Below are 25244 nucleotides of genomic sequence, written 5' to 3' on the forward strand. Positions count from 1 at the left end.
TAGGACCGATTATCCCAACTCTAGCTGGATAACCTTGGACAAGTCACTGTCTCTCTGGATTTCAGTGTCTACCTATAAAACGTGGAAATTGGAGCAATGAATTCTGACATCATCTGTAGTTCTGACATTTATGAGGAATGACCAGATAGATCACAGGGTGGAGTGGGTAATGAATAACTGGGGTGAAGGATGCTTGCAGCCAAGACAGCACTATGGAAGGAAAGTGAGACAGATAGGACTTGTAATGAAACAATCAAGAGAAAGTGGTAGAAGGTTAAGAGAGAGGGATCAGCTTGGAGGAATGGTGGCTGTATGATGTATATAATGTAGGGGAAGGGTGGAGTAGCCAGGTCCCACTGTGCTAGAGGGGTATAGATCACATTTCTGTTGTAAAAGCACAACCCATTTCCACAGTGCTGTTCACGGCACTGACCTATGACCTTCTTATTTCTCCTGTGCCAACAGCTCACGTTTGAAGTAGGTTGCTCCAGATCTTTCAGATCACCTGGGAGCTGCTATGTTTTACAGAGGTCCTCTGCATCTGGTCAGCCAGCAGGCACAGAAGCCTGTCTAATGGCTGAGCTCATCTTGCAGATAGATAATAAGTCCCTGTCAGCTTCAAGCCAGCCTATTTTTTTTTTTAACAAAAGTATCCAGCAGCCAACATTTTCCACTGCCTTTCTCTGCTAATGCCATGGAAATGGTGCATTAGACACAGGAGATGCAGTGGTTTGAAGAAGGATCAAGACACTATTTTCTGTATCTGTAAACAATTTTCCCCAGGCTTCTTCGACATAGTTGGATGTCTGAATGCCTTGGGCCCAGTCAGTGAACGTCTGCTGCAGTAGATGAGTCTCTTTGCATTTTGTCTCTTCTGCCCTTTCTAGCAGAAAATGCAGCCCTCTTCTGGAGATGGAGGTTAGGCTAGGTCTGGAGCCCTGTAGCTTACCAGACAGTGCTGCAATCTGAAACATACCCCAGAGGTAAAGGCGGGGGAAGGGACTCAGTGATTCATGACCATTTCCCAGAGCCTTAAGGATTTCCTGGCAGCTAAACCAGGCCTAGGTGGAAAGTCAGGAGAAAGGGCTTCTCAGAGGTTCAAGGATTCATTCCCATTCTTGCACTCAGCAGGGCCTCTGGGCACTATGGCTCAGTACTCTCATGGCAAACTTGGTTGTTTGTACCCCCAATTCCATTTTCTTTTTCCCTAGATTCTATCCATCACATGATGGATAATGGTAACTTCAATTTCCCTAATTCTCTATATACAGACTGTTTTTCTCCGTGGTATCTCCGTAAGATGTCTAGTGTTAAGATCACATCTAACAAAAGAGGCTTTGAGGACCAGGACATGGTAAGTCATTTGTCCCAGGTCCTATGGAGAGTAAGTAGCTGAGCAAATTCAATGCTATGTTGTCTAATGCCAAACACCATGACCTTGCACCACAGTGAAGGAAGAGGGAACTTGTTTTGCAAGAGACCCAAGATAAATGAATCTTTCTGTTAATTCTGGTACCCAGAGTGCAGAGACTCGATGATGAACTGTTCTATGTTCAGTGACTTTCCTCTTAAACACAAGTTCTCATCTATTCCAACAAGGAGACTTTTGGGAAGGACCTGGAACCATGGATACTAGAGACCTTGAATCTAGTTCTGGCCTCTATAACTCACACAGTACATGTCTGTGGATGAAGCACTTGATTCATTCTACAAAATGGGGACATCTTACCTATGGCTACTGCCTGTGCTTCTTGTAGTGTATAAAAAAAAGTCACTAAGTGAAGTCAGGCATCTAATTTCCAGAACAGAAACACTGTGACCTTCAACAACAATTTTAACCTTGTAGCCTTCAGTTTTTCACCTGTAAGATGGGTGTACTAATATTTGCCATGCCAGTGGGGTTGCATTAGAATTTTATAAGAGGAAAAGATCTGTACAAAATTAAAGCAGTGCTAACGGAGCAGTCATGTGTAGGATATTTTATGTAGAAAGCTTTGAATCCTTCATCAGAATGAATGTAAGGGAGTTATTTAATGTGCTGAATCTTGCATGGAAGTGAGTGAGTCAGACTGGCATCCCCAGTGTCCAGAACTGCATGCTGTCATGATGCTTCCTTCATCATCAGCTGGCTATGGGGAATGATGAATTGTTGGGACTGCCCAGTGGTTTATCTAGTCCTTCCTCATGCAATCACTGTGAGGGAATGCTGGGAAGACAAAAACAAGAGAATAGGGAGGGATTGTGAAGTGAAGAGGAGAGGAGCCATCTAAGAGCCTGGGTCCTGGAGACTGACACCATCTACTCCCCACCCTGGTTATCTTCTGAATCTACCAGCAGGAGATACAGGAAGGCTGTAGGTGATAGTGGGCGGATTCATTCTCTAAAAGGCCTGTTTTGGGGGCTCACTTCCTTGAGGGGATTATGGGAACTTTACATTGATGTTGACCAAGCTCAAGCTAACACACTGGGAGAATGCCTGGTATTGTCTGGATATTTCATATGGAAGAAGAGCCAAGCCAAGGACCTGTGCTTGGAAAGAGTTACTTTTTAAGGCATTAGGGTGTTAGTAACACTGTACCAGGGAAGACACTATAACATGTTAGCGCTTGTCTCTGACTTTGCATACAGGTGTGTGTAGGCCTAACCTGTATCACATGGCAGGTGTCTAGGTTATCCTTTAATGCTCTAAGTAAGCCATACAAGTATTAGCAAGTTTAATATTCCCAAATCCTGAATCTATATCTCTTCTTTAGTTTGAAAGAATATTCTTGAGGTATCAGTAAGAGAAAAAACAAAGTTTGTTTTGACCTCTCTTTGAAGACATACAGTCATTTTTATTGAAACTTGTGTCATCTATTAATGCCAAGAGTTATGAGGGAGTGAAACTTAATCTACTTATAAGCTAGCCTGTTATTATTTCAAGTTGGCAGAAGGCATGTGATTCATAGATTAGAGATAAAAGACAGAGCAGTGGCCAGGATGTCAGCTTATTTGTGTCACCCTACTGAACCCCACTTCCCTCACAAAGGGAATGAAAATGGCTAGATGGGCACATGTGTGCACACAGTGAATTTCATTACAGAAGGGGAAACCTTGAGTTTAAGGAACCCAAATCTTTTATAATGGGCCACAAATATTTCTACTCAATTCTGTAGTTAGACCTTATCCCTATCTTTTAGGGATATTTGCAATACAAACATTCTTATAAAGGTAACTTGGAATAAAACTCGGTGAGCTCCTTGCTTGCAAGACTAACTCAAGAGTCCGCAGAGACTCCCAATATTTGCCAGTTTCCCAATATTGCTAGTTTTATTATACTTAGATTAACAGACCCCAATTTCTTTCTATTTCCTGACCCCTTCATTTGTCTGGCAATTGTCTTCACTGGGACTCTGATAGTCTGCGCTTCTGCCATCTGGACAACAGTATGCAGACAGGCTGTCTACTCCTCTATGAGGGACTTCCCAGGGACTTTCATAAAAGTAGTTTGTCTTCTTGTTCCGGGGCCCCCTCAGAAACTGCACCTGGAAGTTACATTGTCCCATCTCTTCAGTTCTAGAAAGATGAAGACAAATTGCAGGCAATTTAGAGACAGGCAACTTAGGTGATTAGGGATGATGTCAAGGGAAAGATGAAAAGAATTGCACATGCAAGCGTCTGCTCACTTGTGTCGAGTGATGGGAGGAAGGGAGCACGAGAAAGCGTCCAGGCCTGAACAGGTTGGGCTTATCTCAATAGCTCTATTTGTTTCTCCCTTCCTTGAACTTGGTACCCATCTATTTCCCATTTTGTAAAACTATGATGGAAATGATCTTCTGTTGTAAGAGTTGAAGGTTGTATTGTATAGCAATAATCACTTTAAAGTAGTGCCTATTACATTAGGAAGAACTCAGGCAATGCATGCTATTTTTGAGACACAGAAACTTAGGGGTAGAAACAGTCTTAGTTCCATCTTAGTACTCTCAGTCTATAGAGAAGAAAGCTAAGCCTTTAGGTGCAGAGGTACCTGACTCTATGGATGTAGTTCTAGTTACAGGAAGAACAGAACTAACTAGGGGATAATTAGGTCTTTTCATCCCAAGTGGATGCAGTATTGATATCTACTTGTTTTCTGCTGCTTAGTTTATTAAAACTGTAACTTTCTAGGTCAAAATGCACCCAGAATACTTAGGGATGAAGAATGTATTAAGGATCCATGTTATTTTAGCCCATTTTAATTGTTAATGTCATACAATGAGAAAAAGTAGCATAAGCCCATATAAGATTTCGAGTTTCCATCTGAGCTCCCTTAAAGAAGGAAGACAGCTTTTCTGAGATGAAGTGTAGCATTTTTCAAAGGCCTCCTGATGAAGTTCCTCTCACTTAGGATGTTGACATTAATGGCTAAATACATAGAGGCTTTTTATTTTGGGGGCTGAGTAGAGACAGCCATAAATTTCTTATTTTTCAAAATTCTCTTTTAAGTGTCTATAAATGTGGCTGAGAAAATTTATTACAACCTCCTACAAATAAATTAAGCTTTTTCATTTTTTACAACATAGATGCAGTGGCTTTTCACTTTTAAGGAATTTCACAAAACATTATTTTCAGCAAGTTACATTGAGTAAACTGTGATCATTTGCCTATCTTCTGTTAATCGGAATTAACTGCCACTCAGAGTATGTAGTCCATATATGGGCACTGCTATACTACTGTGTTGAAAGATTCTAGGCCTTAAATTATAATATGATGTTTTAATATAAATGAGCAAACATATCCCCAAGCATTTCTGTTTCATTTTTTACAATATTAAAAAATGTCCAAAGATTCTCATTCCTACTTGAAAGAAGCATTAGGCTGGGCCAGAGATATAGCTCAGTAGAATAAGTGCCTACCTGGCAAGCACAGGGTCCCGAGTTCAATCCCCAGTACCACAAAAAAAGAAGCATTAGACATTATTTACTACAAACATACAAACATTACAAAAGAAAGGATCAAAAGATGGGTGGAGGACAGTCTGGGGAGATATCTCATTGGCATAAGCACCTGCCTGGCAAGCACATGTCCCAAGTTTGATCCTCGCTACTGATAAATAACAAAGTAATTAAGATGTCTTATGCACCTGTACCTGCTCCACACAAGGAATGTAAACATTATGTACTTCACATATGTACTAAAGAACTAAAATAATAATAACAATAATAAATATATACTTAATAAGGAAGTATTAGGAGCCACTAGCCATGGGATCAAGAAGCAAGAAGGGGTATTAGGAATAACCCAGTCTAATTTCCATGTTAACAAAAGGAACTAAGGCCCAGGGAGTGGGAAAGTTGCCCAGAGATGCTGGCAGAGGCCTCTTGGAGAAGCCTCCTCCTCTGCTGATAAGGGGCGGGGGAGGTCCTCAGGGCCATGTCTGGACTGTCATGCGGGTGGCATTCTCTTTAACTTAACCTCAGAGACAGCTCGTTCCTTCTCTCCAGGCCCCAAGCTGAGCCTATCAGTCTCTTTTTGAAGAGTATGACAGACAGGACAGAGACCCAGAGCTGGATGGTCCATGATGAGCAGCACCTTTGGAAGGACATCTGTGCTTTCCTACTGTGGAGTGCGGAGCTACCTTTGTGAATTCTTATCTTGTGTTTTGATGTCCAGCTCTTCAAATCCATGAGATACCTGAATGTCCTGCCAGCAAATATTTCCTAAATAAATAGATAATCATTTAAAGTTGGTTTCTAGCCCTGCAGAGGCAGCAGCCAGAGCAGCCACAGCCTGTGTCCTCTTCCACCTGGAGATCCCTTTCCTCTTCCTCTTCTACCTGGAGATCTCTTTCCTCTTCCTCTTCTACCTGGAGATCTCTTTCCTCTTCCTCTTCTACCTGGAGATCTCTTTCCTCTTCCTCTTCCTTCTCCTCCCCACACCTTCCTCTGCCCACCTGCAGGAGTTGGGGAGAGAGCTTGCCTTCCTGCCTACCCCTGTTGTCCCTGCCTTCTGTACTTCCCCTTCCCACACTCCCCCTTTTCCCTCAGCTGCCTTGTGCCTGCAGTTTTTGGCTTTGACCCCCACCAGGGACCAAAGACTTGAGCACTCAAAAAGTCCAGCATCACACAGTATTCGACATAGATACTGGTGTGATTGAAGGTGGGTCAAATGTGGGTCAAATGTCACTCTCACCATCTGGCTATGTATATATGGAAAGAAAGTTGGGGGTGTCATGGGAAAGAAAGGAGTCAGTTGAGATGCATGAAGAGAGCAGTGCACATATCAACATCTCAGAAGGGAATCGTGCTGAGAGAATTATCACTTTGGTTGGACTCACTAGAGCCATCTTCAAAGCCTCTGCTGTGCTAGTTGACAAACTGGGAGAGGACATCAGCAGCTCTATGACCAGTAGCACAGCTGCCAGTGGACCCGCTTCACTCTGAGCCTGGTGGTCTCTGCTAGTCAGTGTGGCTCTCTCATTGGAAGAGGTGGTTGCAAGATCAAGGAAATATGAGAGTACAGGGGCTCAGGTCCACGTGGCGGGCAGGATCTATGCTCCCAAACTCAACTGAGCAGGCCATCACTATTGCTGGCATCCCACAGCCCACCACTGAGTGTGTCAAACAGATGTGTGTGGTCATGGGGGGTCCTCTCTGAAGGGTGTGATCATCTGGCACTGCCCATGCCATCAAGTTCTCCAGGCATCTTTGCAGGTGGTCAGGCCTGTAGCATTCCAGGACAGTTCCATGGCCAGATTTGACCAAGCTGCACCATTCCCATGAGAATGGTGCATGGCAATACCAGATTCAGCTGCACTGAATCCAGCTTTTCAGAGGAGGAGAGTTATAGGCAGGTTTGGGTGCATCTGCTCAGACTACTCATGAACTCGCCATTCCAAACAACTTGTTTGGCTGTGTAGTTGGCCATGAAGGTGCCCAAATCAATGAGATACCTCAGATGTTTGGGACATAGATGAAAATTGTGAGCCCAGGGGAAGGATCTATGGGTGGGCAGGTTACTATCACTGGATCTGCTGCTGGCATGAGGCTGGCTCAGTATCTAATCCATGTCAGGCTTCCTCATTGATGGGTGGCATGTGGAACAGCTGGAACAATGAAGATTCATCAGCAACCCTTCCTGCTGTCCACCATTACCCATGACCCATCTGTGTACTTTCTAAATAGTAATTCCAGGTTTTAAATAGTTTGTAATTTTTCCTTATCTACACTTTATCATCCATTTCTAATTTTAAGCTAAAAATAAATAAATAAATAAATAAATAAATAAATAAAATTGGATTCAAAGACCAACTATCAAAAAACCTTAACTAAAAGAGGCACAGACTTAGTAAACAGCAGTATTGGCGTTAAGAGCCCCATGCTTCAGGATTTTCAATCTAAAGCTCTTTCTAGCACAACATGCTGCCACTCAGAAACAACTATGAATCATTGACATAACTCATGCTTTGAGCAACATAATAATTATTAGACAATGAAAGTTCTAGGGGAAAAAGCAATTTTTTTGTGATCATTGTGAGAACTCTTTTTCCAAAAAGTATGAGCAAGAAAAAACAAAAATTACATACATACCTAAATACTCCATTACATTAAATTAGAATAGTGAATTCAGTTTATTTTAAAATGAAATATTATTAAAATGCAATCTCTGGAGTAGATTTTTCAGAGCATTAATATGCAAAACAAGCATTCTCTGAATTTCAAAATATTGTTCACTGGTTTTCTGTGAGTTTCTAGAGAGATACAAATGAATATGCTTCTATAGGCAAATAATATGCTCATCTCCAAGGTTGTGAGGAAGAAAATTAGGACTTTTTTCTATTATACTAGTGTCCCTATTTTATCAATAGAGACACAAGATGTAATTGCTTGAAGTCCATTTGAGAAGAAGAGAAGAATTCAAGGGATAAATGTGTTGGTCAATTACTGTTGCAGCAACAATGAGCTAATAAACTTGAAAAGAGGAAAGGTTTATTTGGTTCCCAGTTTCAGAGGTTTCATTCCATGGTCAGTTGGCCCTGCTACTAATAGGCCTGCACAAAGCAGTGCATCATGCAGAATGCATTTGGTGAACTCGCTGCTCAACCCAAAGTGATGAAAAGGAAAAAGAAAGAGGAGGGTCCAAGGCCCCAAGGTCCCTTCCAAGGGCAGGTCCACAGATGATTGGAAGACTTTCAACTAGGCCCCATCTCTCAAAGACTCTATCACCTCCCACTAGTGCCACAGGCTGGAGCCAAGCTTTTGACACAGGGGTTGCTGAGTGCTACTTGTCCAAAATATGGCAATGAGCTAGAATGAAAATGTCCATATCTACTGCTCTCTGAGAGTGGGTTTAGCTTTTGAAGCATATTTTCAATGAAAGATGAATAATGGTTTAGTTTGTGTATTATTTATAACTCCCAGTACAAAGCACATAAATAGGTTTTCAGTAAGTATTGAATGAGAGAAGAATGGGAAGAGGAGGGGGTCAAAAAGAAGGAGGAAGGAAGGAGAGAAAGGAGGAATGAAGGAAGGAAAGGAAGGAAGGAAGGAAAGAAGGAAGGAAGGAAGGAAGGAAGGAAGGGAAAAAGACAAAGCTACTTAATGTTAAAGGTGAGATTATTTGAAAAGTATCCTACCAAGTTTTGGGACATGCATAAACATCTTGGTGAATTTATTTGACAGACAATCTGGGAAATCTGTATCCACTTTGACTAATGTGAACTAGTCTTTGGGGAAAGGGAAAAAAAAAAGCAGAAAAGAGGAAGCAAGAGAAGAAATTGCAACAAAGTAAAAAGGCAGGAAAAGGTGGAGGTGAACCCCGGGGAGCACAGGTGGAACCTGTTGCATTCTGGGTCCCTTCCTTGCTGAGCTGTCTCCTGCACCTGGCTTGGCAGCTTGACCTTGCTCAGGGTGCCCCTCATATCCTGCTCCATCGCTAAGCCAGGCTCCAAGAAGCAGAGACAAGGCTGAGGGAGGCACTGGTATCTTTCCAGGGTGTTGCCAAGACCTTTGTGTTTTGGCAGATCTGGGCTACAGGATGCCTTTCCCATTCAGCTAGGAGCTTGGGAAAGTTTTGCTGGTGTCTGAAATGAATGACATTGAACAACTCTCATGTGTCTCTTCCTGCTTCTTCTACAAGTGTTCCTCCTGTTTGTACTTCCGGACTCATCTTCCTCATACACCTGGGCACAATTCGCCTTCCATCTGTTTCTTTGCCTCCTGCTTACTACTTGGCTGCTGAGCCAAACTTTCAGGAGGTCTAGCCCTACCCATACACAGAAAAGAAACTATGCGCTCCATCCCAAAAGAGTTGGATGCTATTCACATGGAATGTGAGGGGCTCCTTCCTCTTCAGAGCTAATTGAGCCTGCCTCTGGGACAAGTGGGGTGTGCTTCTAACACAGAGTGGTGTATCCTCTCTTCTGACTTGGCTTTAGTGCTTCCTAGTATCACAGGCCAGCCTAAGCAAGGTAGGGAAGTTTATGTAAAAAGGATTAAGGAGAGAAATGTGGGGCTAGATTGAGGCAGGTGGGAATAAGAAGAAAGAGAAAATTAATAGGATAAGTCTGGGTCCATCTGGCCACAGTATTGTGAGGTCATTTGCAGATGGCTGCCCGGGGCAGTATTGCTTACGAGGTTCCTGTTTTGGTGAGCTGAGCTTGTGCATTACGACCCAGTGGGAGCAACTGACTTTGACAGAACATGACCATAGCTAAGGGCAAGTGGTATAGGGTTAAAATACATGAATAAATTCCATTCTCTCTCTCTCTCTCTCTCTCTCTCTCTCTCTCTCTCTCTCTCTCTCTCTCTCTCTTTCTCTCTCTCTCTCCCCTCCCTATTAGCTGAAATGTTATTGAAGGGATTACTATGCAACAGAAAAATACCATGAATGCTTAAATTAAAAAAAAAAATTACTATAGCAAAAAACTCTTTGCTGTCATCTCACTCACTTAAAACAAACATATCCCATTATTCCTGCCATTTTCTGCAGCAGTTCTGGAAGTCCTCTTTCATGTCATTAGCCACAGTATCCAGATTGCCCCAGTGTCTTGAACCTATTCAAATCATTTACCATTCATGGTCATGTTTATTTTGGGGAAGAGCCAGAAATCACAGTGCCAGACAGATGGAGTGAACAAGGTAGATGAAGACTCACCGTGATGTTTCCCCAAGCCTGCCTTGCTGTTAGATAGCACTTGGCAGCAGCATTCACTGTATTTATTTTTTTAATACATACAAAGACAAGAATGCCAAATGCTCCTTCTGTGATTTGGACATAGATTGTCTCCCCCTACCCCAACAGGCTTATGTGCTGGAAGCTTGGTCCCCAGGGTGGCCTCTTTAAGAGGCTAAGGGAGCCTCATGAGAGGCAACTAGACCGTGGAGACACCACCTTCCTGAACAATCCATGACCCCTTGCAGGATTTGTAGTTCTACTCAGACTATATTAGTATGGTGTGTTGTGGGGAGGGTGTTAGAAAGCTAGGCTATCTCATTGGTTGGCTGTTTCTTCATGAGGCTCCTTTGCTTTCTTCTTCTCCGCCATATTGTAATGCAGCCAAGGACTCCTCACCAGAGGCTGAATTTTTATGACTGCTCAACCTTGGACTTGCAGCCTTCAAAAGTGAGCTACATAACCCTCTTTTTTACAGTGTGCAGCCACAAAATGAACAAGAAAAGCTTTTTCATCTATCCACAGTTAGGCCCTGTACAGGCACACAGGACTCCATGCCTTCATTACCTGATACCCCAGTTTCCTTTCTAAATGAGCATTGGATAGTTGATGCCCTTTCCACTTTGGCTTCATCAGCCACACAGAACAAACAATTCAAGTCTATGCTTGAATAAAACTGAAAATTACTTTGAGTGATTGATCTTTTCTGTCAAAAAAAAGGGAATAGTAGGGCAAATGAAATAGCTCAGTTTGCTAAGAGCCTGCTTAAGGAAGTACAGGGACTGGGGTCCAATCCCTGGTACCACATGCTACACTGGCCCTGCCCCCAGATGTGCTGAGCCAGCCACCAAGACCGGGCGTGGTGGTGCATGCCTGTAATCCCAGCTCTGGGGAGACTAAAAACAGGAGGACCACATGAGTCTGAGCTGCATAGTGAGACCTTGTACCAAATATATTAAAAAAGGGCGGGGATGGTAAACCTGTAAATGCCAAGGTTGTTTCTAATGTTTGTCATTAAGCTCCAGAGAAAGGTGATTTGGTGGGATTCCCATTGACACTGATCCATCTAAAGCTCTGAGCTGCTCTGTCTTAGGATGAAGAAAATGAGGCTCTTTGTTGCAATGCAAGTCTATTTGAGAATACTCCCTTCCCAGTCTAAAGCCCTGGTGTGATTATCTTCTGTCCGCCCAAGGCAGGGGTGCAGCCACAGCTGGTGCCTTGCCTGGCTTGGGCGAGAGGCTGGTGTTGGGGTCTTAGAAGGAGGGGCAACAGGGAGCAGGAGCCCAGCATGGATGCCTGTGAGCCAGAGAAGCAACAGCATCTGCCGTGGACAGAGAAACACCATGATGCTACCATAGCTGTAAAGGGAGGGAAGGGCAGCACAATATCTCATGGGGGAAGGGCCTGTATTTCCATTTCCTCTCTCGTTTGGTTGCCATTAGCATGTCAGACAGAGTCCTTCAGACAAGGAAAAGGGTGGAAGGGAGAAGATCAATTGGTTTTTATATTTATTGATCTCTTTCCATGAATCTCTGTGGTAATGGAGTGGGAGGGAAGTGGAGGAGAAAGAGTTGACCTCACCGGGTGTGTAGCTGTCCTCTGGGGCAGTGGGCGTGCCTTGAGGCCACCTGAGGTCTGTGGATGGAACCTGCTTCTGTGTCATCTATGATGTGTGTGTGGGGGGGGTAATGTGCAAGAGGAAAGGGTTTGACTACACTTGTTTGTGCATTGGTGCTGGAGGCTCATGGAGATGCGTTGGATTTTTCTCCCAGTTTCCCTATGTTAGAAAACAACACACATTGAAATGTAGAAAGGATGACTACAGAAGAAACCAATACAGTGGAAAAATGCTTCACTTTATAAGAGCATTGCAACCATTCCATTTTTATTTCTACAAACGGTTTATGTAATTTTGGTGGAACTAACATGTATGATATCATATCTTGATTATTTTGCTTTCAATTAAGTAAAATTTTCACATTATTAAAAGCTCTACTGACCAGCCTTTAAACAAGATGCTTTTTAGGGTGTGAAATAACAAATGATTATTATAAAGAATTTGGAACCGAAAGCAAGAGACAGGAAAAGGAATATTGTGGGACTGTCCTGCTTCAAGGTTGTATATGGTGAGATTTTTGGACTTATGTACAAACATGAGAAGTATAGAATTCTTTATCCTATTTTTAAAATATAATCTAATTTTTAAATGTTTTTTTATCATATTATGTAGGGACTTAAAGTTCAACATATCAATACTTGATGAAAAATACCTGCTCCTTATGATGTCTAAGATGTTTGAAATGCAGTGAGATAGTGAGGTTAAGCTTGATAGCCTAAATCGTTTGATAATAACAATAAGCTTGTCTTCTGGATGGTTAACAACCTAAGTTTGCAGACCAAAATTAGAGAAAAAGGAGGGCTACAAGGAATGCCAACATTTTGGCCCTAACCTTCTAAGGTCAATTAAGACTCAGGACATATGAGAACTTGTACTGTAACGTCATGTACCTTGGTAGTGTCCCAAATTTTCTATCAAGAAGATTATGGGGCCAAAGAGGAAAGTGATCGATGACGTAGAGTGTGCCTAAGGAGAGTCACATGGGGAGAAGACACTCTCTCAGGCATTCACAGAGAGCACATTGGCCAAGCAATGGCCGTGACTCATCCACATGGCTGCACTGACAAAGGTTCTACAATCTGAGGTACAGGATCTCAGGATAAATCCTGAGGGCATTTCACTGACCTTCTCAGACCAAAAAGCTACAACTCTCGTTGCATAGGTCCTGCTTTACCTTGGTCTTAACCATCCAGTAGAAAAGTATGAAGACGAAATATAGGAAGTAAAGCCATGCTGTTATGTTGAGCTGTGGGGGACTCAGGTCAATAATTTCTGACATTGCCATTTAAACAGAAGACCCAATGCTATTATGGGCTACTGGACTCTTTTAGAATATTTTGCTGAGTTTACACACCTATAATATTCAATAACGGAACTTAGAAAAAATGGGGTACACCGATGAATGTCCATTTTGTATCTGTGTATTCAAAGTGGTTAGGATAGATATATAGTTGCATTCTCTTAATGAATAGAATGATTTGTTCTAATGGTGTTTGTAAATAGGATCTCAAGTCCGCATCTTGTGCAGCAATTAACCACTAAGAAGAATATATGCAGTGTATTATTTGTTGAAACTGTACTTCCGATTTGATTTGAAACTGTCTCATTGCTATCTGTTTATCAATAAAACTTTGGAAAAAAAAAAGAATTTGGAACCTACAAAAAGTATAGTAAAGGAAATAAAAAATATGCAAATTTTTACTCCTAGAAATGACTCCTGTTGCTATTTTAGTATGCGTTATTCTAAACATTTTTCTACGCATATGTACATACTATATATATCCCTGCGAAATTATGGCTATGACACACGTATTTTTAAGTCTTCATTTTCACTTATAATGATGCGATTATTATTATTATTATTATTAGTAGTAGTAGTAGTAGTAGTAGTAGTATTGGGGATGGAACACAGGACCTTGTGCTTGACAGGCAGGCACTTATGATGCTGAGCTATATCCCCAGCCCAATAAAATTACTTTTAAAAGCATGGTTTCTAATGTGTAGATAACATGTGTACACCAGTGTTTTGTGTTTTTTTTTTTAAACTTATTTATTTATTTGGTACAGGGTCTCGTTACATGGCTCAGATTTGTAGCGATCCTCCTGTGTCAGCCTCTTCAGTACGGTGAGGACAGGTGTGCCCCACCACACCCAGGTTCAGTCTGGGAGCAGCACAGCACTTGGTACCTGGGATCGAACCTGGGTCCTTGAGCTTTCCAGGTAGCACCTTAGACTGCTGAGCTATCTCCCCAGCCCCATAAGTCTTTATTTGTCCAATCCAATATTTTTTCTTCTGCTTAGCCTATTGCAGACACCACAGCTATGGCTTTGTTTATATCTATCTTTAAATGTTTGGTACGTACAAAAGATTATTAATTTTTGGAAATGGCTCCAGATTTTCCTCTCTGCTTCAGGTAGAAAGTCTCTATTTCATAGCCTAGAGAAGTTTTGCTGTGTGAGGTCCCTGAATTTAGCTTAGCACTGGCCAAAATCCCACAGTGGTGGTTTTCTCTTCTAATAGCCTCCCTCTCCTCTCTCTCCCTTTTCTCCTCTTCCACACTGTCCTCTTTTTCTTTTCCAGTTTAGTTTTGTGTCTTCTCAGAGCTTTGCAGTTTGATACTTTAATGCATTATCTGGCTACACATGACTCTGTAATTTAATTTTATTTTTACTTTAATTTAATTTAGTTTTATTATATTTTGAAAAGTAAAAACAAAAGCAAGAACAATAAATCAGAAAGAGAAACAGGGTAATATGCAATAATACATATGTTACAGATTTTCAAAACAAAAATAGCTGATTAACAGTGGTTGATATATTATCTATTTTTACTGTCAAATCTGTTGCTCAGATTAGCAGATATAGTTATGTAAGATTGGACATATGATTGCATATTACCGCTTGCTTTCAAGAAACCTTAAATTTTTGTTCTTGTCTCTCTTTTTTCTTTTTTTAACCTTTTTTAAAAATTTATTTTAAAGAGGGTATAGTAATAATTGACATGACATTGGAAACAGTACACATTTACAAGACCAAGATGACAGATCTTCAAGCATGTTTTTTGTATTTCACATTGCTGTCTTCAATGTAATTGCTTAGATCACAGATATCAGTGCAAATTTAAATTAATTCAAATGAAATAAAATTAGGAATTCAGTTTCTTGGTCACACTAGCTACATGTGTGTGTAAGAGTCACACATGGTTCATGACTATCATATTGGACAGGAAGCTGTGGGTCCTTCCATTGTCACAGAAAGTTCTAATGTAGGACAGGACTAGAGGAGTGGTTCCCCCAGGCCATCCATTTCTACTCTACTTGCCAAGGGGTTTCCCTGCACTTTCCACCCCCAACAGCAGAAGCCACTTCGGAGCTTTCTGTCTCTTGCTGTAGCCCTCAGATACCATGCTTAAGCTGTCTCTTATCCTGATTGATACTCAAGATTTTCATCACAAGGCAGAGTTTAGAGAAGGTTCTTCTCCCTGGATGAATGAGGATTTCCCTAGAGATAAGAGTTTAAAAAAACCCAGGAGTCTGCTTTTCTTCTGAGTGCTACTTTTTGAGACTCAGGGTGGATTTTCCCACCCAGGGAGGAGACAATTCACCTCTTCAGGCTTGGATGGTCCTGCAGATAGGAGCAGTGAGCACTGATTCTTTAGTCAGTCCCTGTCCTTAGCTGGATTCTTCCTCTTCAGCATGGGAAGGGTAGAACTTCTCGCAGTGTGTTCCAGGAGGTTCGGCAGCAATATGAGGCCAGCAGCCCCTGCCACCCTTTCGAGAGAACTAGTTTGCTGTTGTCTTACTCTGACAATGAGGAGTAGGCAAGCAGGCAGAGTGGAGCCTGGTATGTGGAGGAAGACCAGGTGTTTAGGAGTGCTTCTGAAAATACCAGGACATTGAGAAGGTTGGGGCCTGGGACATAAGCCACACCCTAACAATCGCAGAGAACACAGTCCCGAGCCATTTAGACTCATATTTCAGCCACTGCATCTTCATCTAAGTTCTGAGCAGATGGCCCCAGCCAGCATTACTGGATGATGTTCAGGCCTTGATGACTATGGGGGACAGTCTAGAAGCCAAAGATTCTCACAACACAGTTGTATTTGCTGGGGAGGCAAGTTCGTGACCCTAGAGGAGACTGTATTAAAGATTCCTCTTGTACGAGGCCCTCCTCCTCTTCCAAAGTCTATCCTCAAAAGACATTGGCATGAAGGGGATCAAATGGAGCTCTCTCAGCACAGAGGATGAGCCTCAGGACACCTGGTTCTGTAGGAGCAACAGCCAGGACCCACCTTGTAACCAGTCCTCAGCAAACTCATAGGGAACGTGCTCCCTAGCTGCTGTTGAGTGAGTAAACATTAATTGTTTTACAACAGTAATGAGCTTACCTAGCCCCAAAAGGCCCCTGGAGGTCAAATGTATTTTAGGGAAGATGATGAGATGTAGGACCAGCGATGGCTTTCCGTCATGCTTTTTCTTTGATATTTTAAAATTATATATTATTTAATGCATACAAAATATATGTGATATCTCTATTAAAAAGTAATAAAGGTTGGTAATGAAACATACACAGATGAAGTTACCATTCAGCTTAAAAAGTTTTATCAATGTAGTGGATGCTCCCTGCATATTTCCCCAATTGTTTATGAGCCTGACCAATTATTTTAATTTTTAAAAGGATAACTACTAGCTTGAATTTTGAGTTTATTATTTCCTGGACCTTTAATATGGTTTTCCTTTCTTATCTGAATCATTAAAAAATATATTGATTTATGCTCCTTGCCTTTGAATTTAAAAAAGACATATTGATGATAGTTAAGCCTTGTGTTTTATTCAATATTACATTTCTAAAATTATGCTTGTGGCAGTGAGTTGCTGTGTTGCATTTATTTTCACTGTTATCTAATAATTTATCATGTGAATATGGCTGAATTTGCGTTTTTGCTTTTACTGTTGATGGGCATTTGTTTCAAGCTTTGGGGAACATTATAGCTCAGAATATCTCATCTATGTCTCCTGAGACACATGGATAAGAATTCTTTTAATACGTCTGCATGAAGTAGAAGCACTAAGCCTGTAGTAGGTGCATTTTTACTTTTCAAGATGTTTCTGATTTGTTTTCCAAAATAATTAAGTTAACTTTCACCTCTAAAAGCAGAGTCCGCATTGTTGGGTATCTTCACCAGTGTGCTAATCCTCAGGACCTGAATATTTCCTAATCTAGTGAGTACTGTGATACTTCCTCATGCCTTTAATTTATATTCTCCCCAGGAGGATCTTCACCTGTGCATTTAAAAAAATTACCTCTTCAGTGGTGTCGTTTTTCATTCTTTACTCTTTCTCTACTAGGGTTTTTCATTTTTTCTAAACTAACATGTGAGGATTCTTTTTGAGTTTCAGACATAATCCTTGGGTGATTAAATACCCTCCCAATGTTTTCCTCCTAGTTGCTATTTAATTATTTAATGGTATCTTTTGATAATTCAGACTTCCTGTTGAATGAATGTTGACTGTAGAATATTCAATATTTATCAATTTGTGTGTGTGTGTGTGTGTGTGTGTGTGTGTGTGTGTGTGTGTATGGATCCTTTTCTCATCTTGGGTTTGTAAAAATACCCTCTGTCTTGTCTTGTGACTGTTTTAAAGTTTGCCATTCATTTTGAAGACTTTGATGCACCTGGAATTGATTTGTAGGGGACGAGAGTAGGATTTCACACATTTCCCTTTCTCTCCTATCATGGTTAGCCAACTGTTTCAGCACCATTTAGATTTATCTTTCCCCCAGTGACCTAAAATGCTACTTCTGTACCAAGGATATGGGTCTACATAATAAATCTTGAAATTTGTCAGGGAAGCTCTCTTCCTTCCTTCTTCTTAAAAAGTGTCTTTCTTTCATTCCTAGGAATCCAAAGGAAAGATGGTGATACTCCTGCTGTAAGTCATAAATAACAGGGACTTAGAATTCTGACAATTTGTGTGTGAAGCTTGCTTTACGAGGTCTGTACCAAGTAGACTATGCTAAAACCATCTGTTTGTGATGCTGAAGGTCTCCATTCAATGTAGGAAATGCTGAATCTCTTTTAGCCTTGGGCTATACTTTTAATATCCTTTTAAGTTCTGAATTCCTAAGACAGAGGAGCCATCTGACACAAATGTTAGAGTTTACCCAAGGACAGGAAAAATACCAGCATTTGCCTTGTAAGCCAGATGCAGTGGATGTGACAGTCCTGAAAAGAAAGCAGCCTGGTCTCAGGATGGTGCACAGACCGTGGCATGTTGCTGTCACACATTAGGAGGAGAAAATGAGGCAGAAAAAAGATACTATCAGGGATCCTTGCAGCAAAGCACTTCTCCATCAAAACTTCTGCCTATTGACAAGCAGACTCTGAGTTGCATCTAGGGAATGTCTTCCACGTAGAAAAACACAAAATCAGAGATTTGTCAGGTTTGAGGAGGACCTGTTCATTTGTTCATTCATTCATTCATTCATTCATTCATTCATTCATTCATTCATAGGGTAGCTATTTACTGAGAACCCATATGTGCTGAACACTGGTGGACAAAGCAGACAAGCTGCTGGCATGAAGGAGACACGTTAGACAACTAGATAAATGGGCAAAATAATCTTATACTGCTATAGGGACAGTGATTACCTAGATGGAAAAGTGCCTGAGACCCAGAGAGGGCTCAGTAAAGAGGATGAATGGCAGGAAGGGCAGCCCCAGGGAAGTCTAGGGGGTGAGTGTTTTAGTCCTGGAGCACCATGTCAACAAAGCTGAGGCTGTGTTTTAGGGACAAAGAGAACGTCTCAGGCTGGAGGGGAACAGAAGGAGGCAGTGTTTTGTGAGGTTGTCACATGATGCAGCAGGTAGCACCTCTGTGGCTGTGGGCCAGTGGCAGGAGTCTGGATTTTCTTCTAATGAGGTGGGCGGGTCCTGGAGGGTATCAAATGGGAATGTGAGACCTTGTGGTTTAGGACTGAAAAGTGACTGTCTTGTTTGAAAGAGGAGGAAACTGTTCTGCAGCAACCATGCATCGATGAAGTCAAAGGGTTGAAACAGGGAATGTCACACTGTTCTATGGGGCTCAGTGCTTTTTTCTCTGAAGTGATTTGGATTCTATTAAAAATATTTTTATAGATGGAGTAGAGAAATATAGCTTCATTTGGTTTATGCCAAATATTAACATTCTAAAATGTAACATGCTAATTTATTTTACTAGGCTTATTTTTACGCTGATTTTAGAATAAAGCTCTTTTGGGGAGATGGCTCCATAGAATAAGCACTTACCTGGCAATCACAAGGGCTACCTAGGCTCGGGTGGACGTGCATTTGGCATGTTTCATCATCATCATCATCATCATCATCATCATCATCATCATCATCATCATCATCATCATCATTTTGTGGTACCTGGGATTGAACTTGGGGCCTTGTGCTTGTGAGGCAGGCGCTTATGATCCTGAGCTATCTCCCTGCTCTGGCTTGGCATGCTTCTATCATATGGAATTGTCAGTTTAACAAGACTACATAAACATGTAGCATGCTGCTTTGTGTTACTACAGTTTGGGTCTCTCTGATTTTAGATACACATTTTATTTGGAAATAATTTTAGATTTCCAGAGAAGTTGCTGAGGCAGTCCAGAAGATCCCCACATATCCTTAATCCAGCTTCCCTCAACCTCATACATGCCTATCTCCCCATTGCCAGAGTGGGGAAAGTCACACTGGTGTAGTACTATCAACAAAAGCACTGATGCTACACCTTACCAGATCTCCTACTAGCATCATTTTTTGGTCCTGGGACCTACTCCAGGGTCCAGTGCAGCATTTAGTGGCCACCTCTCTGTGGTCTCCTCTTGTCTTTTGTTTCTCATGGTCTTACCACTCCAGAAGTCCTTGTCATGCTGAAGCCTCTCCATTTGTGTGTATCTCACATCTTCTCATGATTTGACTGGGTCATGAGATTTGGGCTCCCAGAACACCTCGTCCCACTGTGCTCATGCATGGCGATCTTGTCTCTGATAGTCATGTGCCCCTGTCTGTCTCTGCAGACACAGCCCAGTGAGGTTTGTGTTTCTTCCTCTTGAGTAAGATTCAGGGTGGATGAACACAGGACCCCAAATCTTGAATAATTCCTCTTCTATTCACCAAAAGGAAGGAATAGAAGGAGGTGGAGGAGCCTCTCATTAAGAGTCACTGGGTATGGAACAGTTTCCTGTTGAGAATGCAAAGGCAAAAGAACTCCTGAGAGATAATTTTTAATGATGTCCTTTGGCTGTGACTTCACGGAAAATGGCCAAATCTTAAATTGCATGTCACTATAAAATTAATAAGAGTTGGAGAAAGAGAAGTTACTCATTTCAATATTTAAGGGTTGATACTATTTGAAATGGAAAGCAAATATGTGATCAGGACAGTTGTGATGTGTGATCATGAATGACTGAAAAATATGACAAATGTTTAATTAAGAAAGCCTTTATTACAGAAAAAGTCACACTGTTAAACACCTCCCCCACCAATATGGCCCCTTGCTTCCCACACACTTATCCCATTGTTTTTGCTGCTTTCTGAGGCAGCTCTGGAAATCCTTTCATGAGTGTCTTGATAGGGTCTGATAGAAACATGGTGATGGCTGCTGCCAAGCATTATCCAGTGGGAAGGTAGCCTTCTAAATGTATTGCAGTGTGTCCTCATCCACACTAGTTACTGAATCTGGTACCATGTGACTTCTTCCTCTTCCCCCAAATCAAAATGACTGTGAAAGGTAAATGTTTTGAACCAGTTCAGAATATCAAAGCAGCCACAATGCAAATAAAGATATGAAAAATGGCTTCCAGAACTGCTTCAGAGGCTGGCAAGAATGATGAGAGTGATCTTCAAAGTGAGGGAGAATATCTTAAGGGGAATTAGTGGTGATGTATATTTTTTTGTAATAAATACTTTTTGCTTAACTATAATTTCGAGCACACCTCATATGAATTTTTGCGTGAATGTGTGGGTGTCTTTTTGAGTATATGCACGAGTATGAGAGTACATTCATGAACATATGAATAAGTTTTGTGTGTGCACATGTTATGTGTGTGTGTGTGTGTGTGTGTGACTGCAGAATAGACACTGGATGGGGAATTAGGTCTTAGCTTTTATTTATTCAACAATTGTACAGGTGTATTTCTTCTAATCATGAGATAAACTCCCACAAACCCCACAAAGTTACTAAAAGGAAGAAATAAGTGTAAACATGCTTGAGAATGCTTGAAGTGACATGGATCTCCAGGTGGTGCCAGCATTACTTGGAGGTAAATGCCACAGGGGCTGGGATTGCTGGTCAGAGAGGCAAGAGAGAACAGGGTCTGGAGAGACAGCAAGGCCCTTGAAGCGCAGTTGTGCCTTGAGGCTCCAAGTTGTGTACTGGCCTGAGTGCCTTGAATTCCAAGGTCCCACTAGCCTTCTGTGCAGATTGAGGAACTAGGAACTTCTACTTCCTGCTGCTCTTGTCTTCTTCTTAGTTGCTAGCCTGATTTGCATTTCTAACAGCAGCACTTACTTGAGAGGTACAGTATATTATAGACTAATTAAGGCTGTTAATGATAATGGCAATCCAGTAAGTAATCTACAATATTATCCTGATCTATCTCTGTCACCCTCTTTTCATCAGGTCATTAAGGTGGCAAGCTTCACAGAACACAGTATGTGTCTGTCCTCTGTCAGCTTCTGGATATTTTCTCCCTGGAAGAGGTACAAAAATCCCTAGAGCTGTGTTCCATGAGAATGAACACAGTTTAAACAAACCAAGTATCTTCTCTACATGCAGCCCATTCCACCCTCAAAGCCTACACACACTGAAGTGTCCTTTTTATTCTCTTTGTTAGACCACCTGTTTATGTGCCTCTCAGAATTTATATACTGAAGCCCTAATCTCCAGTGTGATGGAATTTGCAGTTTGAATCTTTGAGAAATAATTAGTCTTAGATGATGTAATGGGGGTGAGGCTTTTATGATGAAATTAGAGTCCTTATAAGAGGAGAAAAAGAAACCAGAACTCTCAGTTGACCACGTGAAGATTCAGGGAGGAGTTGGCCATCTGCAAGCCAGGCAGAGAGTTTTGATTAGGAAGAAATCTACTGACACCTGGGCCCTGAGATTGCCAGCTCCAGAACTGTGGGAAGTAAATGGCTGTTGTTGAAGTCACCAGTCTGTGGGATTTTATGATAGCAGCCCAAGACACCTTCTTAGAGTTTTATAGGTAGGGGAGCATGAAAGAAAGGCAGAAGAAGCAGCTGCTTGAGACCTGACACCTGGTTCTTATGAGCACCTTTAACAACAGGTGAGTCACTGTTGGATCCCATACTCAGTTCTGTAAGCCCAGCCACACATGGCTGAGTCCATTCTTGTCCTTCTTGCCCCAATGCATTGGCTATGGTCTTTACCCAATGGGAAGCATCTAGTGGTGCCCCAGCTTCCTGCGGGTCTTGACTGCCCAATTCCCCTTGACTGCCTCAGATGGGGATATAGTATAAACCCCTGGTTTGAGAAGCAAGGGAAGTAGGGTTTAAAATTTTTATCAGGCAAGGAGACTCAAAACTAACCCATACTATTGTCCCCAGGCTGACACTGTGAGTGAGTCAGGAACAATTTTCTGGTCCAGAGCTCCCATAGGAGGAATTTTCTCTGCTTTCTAGATTTTAATTCATCATCTTTAATTTTGGCAAGGACATGCATATATTCTTTCAAGCCACAAATCAACTATCATCTTTTTCTTTATCATCTTCCTCTTTAAATTTATCATGAAGAAATTAGAGTGGCTAGGGACATTTATTGCCCTGGTACTGATGCTCAAAGGGAGGGGTTAACACATGTCCTGTGGGAGCAAAGCGCTGTTACTCTGCTGAATTGTGATGTGCTTAGTGGTCATACATCTCCTTTGCTGGAGAAGAGGCAGGAAACTGCAGAGCCCAAGGCTGTCTGGCAGCCCAGGCTAAGGCGCAATGGCTAGAGAGGTGCTCTGGGAGCCACCTTCTTTAGCTCGCAGCCAGATCCCAGTCAAATTTGTGGCCTGCATCTGTGCCAGAGGGTGTGAGCATAGGACAATAGTAAGGGTAGTGCCTAATTTTCAGTTGTTAAGCAAAGTACCTTACATGAAATATGATTTGCTACTGGAACCAACTTATCATGATAGAAGCTTAGGTAACCCAATGGGGGAAATCGTAGGAGTGCAATTGGAGCCAAACTTTGACTCCACAATCTTTTATCATTCACTGGTTTCTCTTGACCACTGGCTTCCCAACACTTTGGGTCGCAACCCCACAGCAAGAAACATATTTTACCTCACCATCTCCTCTCTACCCGTGTTTGAAATGGAACAGTTTTACGAAACAGTGCTTACCCTTAGTGTAAGATACACCCTCATATTTAAAAATTCCATTCTCTTTTAAAAATCCTAGGTGGGTCCACTGAATTGATTTCACAACTCACTAATGGATCATGAGCTGTCAGCTTGTAAAGCCTTCCCCTTCTGCCTCGTGAGTCGTTTTAACCATCAAGAAAAAACAAACCAAAATTCTCAGAAGGCAGAGCTGAACTGGCAGAATTGGAGACTCCCTTAGCTGTTTGGAGTTTGTGTTTATAGGTATGTAGGAGACATGGGCTGGCAAATATGTGCTGGAATGACATATTCCAGCACATATTTGCTGGGTCCAACATATAGTAGCTATGGTAGAAATCCTAAACTCTCACCTTAAGGTTCCTGCCTCTGAAGATTTTATGACCCTTCTTGAACCTTCTCCTCATGAACTGGCAGAAAACAGTACAGGCAGGCAGAACCCTGAACAAATTGAAAGGAGCACAAATTCCTCTATTATTATTTATGCATACCTAAGTGTTTCCAAAAACAGGACCATTGCCCCAGATAAGCTACCCTCATTCAGAAAGCATCTTTCTCCCCACCCCTCCTTCATTGCCTCCTCCTAATAGGCACTATATTTGCAAGGGCCGAGATTTAAAAGATTACAAAAGGGAAACCACTGGAGTTCTCTCTCTCATCCCTGTCACCAGACATCTGATGGCTTTCATTGGAGGTAACTAACTTTTCTACTTTCTCATGTATCCTCCTAGAAATAGTCTGGTACATACAAACAAGTAAAAATGAATTTTCCCCTTTTTATAAAGACATGTTATATTGTACCCTATTGTTCTGCATCTAGTACTTTCCATCGAGTACTTTTTCCATCTTGCACTTAGTACTAAAATCACTGTATGTCAATATAATGAGATCAAAGCTTCATTTTTTTTTTGCACCATTCAAGAAATCATTGTTTTGAATGGACAAAAGTTTATTTAACCAGTCCCTTATTGATGCAAAATTTAGATTATTTTAATCATTTGTTATTTATAGAAAATGAAGTAATGTATGAATACTTTACACCCTGTGATACAGTGATATATGGCCCAAGGTGGGGCCCACCAGGCCTCTGTCTGGTTCTCTGCCCTGCACCCTCACTTTAAAATCTTCAGCCTCCTCCTTTCTGGCTCTGGCTCTGGCTCTGTGTGCCTGCCATTCCTTCTCTTAGGAACACTCTTCCCTAGCCATTTAGTAGCTTATCTTTCAGGTCTCAATCTGACAAATCCTTCTGAGGCTAACTTCTTCACCCTCACGACTCTCTGTATACTCACAGCTAATCACTTAATACAGCATAGGTTGACCATGACATCCTTATGCAGTTTGAAATTCTAATAATTTCATTTCCACAGGTGACATAAATACTCTGCAAGATGGAACACAGAAGTGATTATATCATAATTTAAATAATAGGGCCAGCTAGATATCTCAGTGGATTAAGTGCCTCCTTAGGCAAGTGCAGAGACTGAGGTTCAATCCCTGAGACTGCATGTCATGCTGGCCCTGCCCCCTGGTGCACTGAGCTGGAAGAGAGTGCAGGCCTAGTGGGGCACACCTGTAATCCCAGCTCTGGGGACGCTGAAACAGGAGCACATAGTGAGACCTGAGCTGCATAGTGAGACCCTGTACCAAATACATAAATTTAAAAATTATAATATTTAATTGTAGGAATGTTGACATTCAACATATCCAGTATCATCTTAAATACATTTGAATATAGCCACTCCATATATTGAATTATATTTTATTAATGTAATAATTATATTAATTAGCTAGATAATTAAAGAAAGATATTACAACAAATGGATCATTAACATTTTCACTGAAATCATGGGTAAATTCTTTCTCTGTTGTATATTGCAAATTGTTTATATGTCATATAGAAGTGAATTTATTAAAACTCAAACTACATAATAAGCAGTATGAAAATAAGCTTATTTTACTATATTTCATCTAATACTCGGCTACTAGTCTCCATATTTAATATTTCTTTTTTTTTCAAGCCATGACCATTTAATTCAGATCACTAAACTTAAAATGCACCCCTAACATTTAACCTTCTTGCATTATTTAACAGCAAATAAAGTTTCTTTCCAGGG

At 41.4% G+C, this 25244-nt stretch overlaps 1 pseudogene; it reads left to right on the top strand.

Moving 5' to 3' along the window:
- Window positions 1-1300: 1300 nt before the first annotated feature.
- Window positions 1301-7044, top strand: LOC101573667 (annotated as a pseudogene).
- The last annotated feature ends 18200 nt before the right edge of the window (window positions 7045-25244 follow it).

The sequence above is a fragment of the Octodon degus genome, unplaced genomic scaffold (assembly GCF_000260255.1).
Source record: "Octodon degus isolate 3935 unplaced genomic scaffold, OctDeg1.0 scaffold00015, whole genome shotgun sequence".
In the NCBI taxonomy this organism is placed as follows: domain Eukaryota; kingdom Metazoa; phylum Chordata; class Mammalia; order Rodentia; family Octodontidae; genus Octodon; species Octodon degus.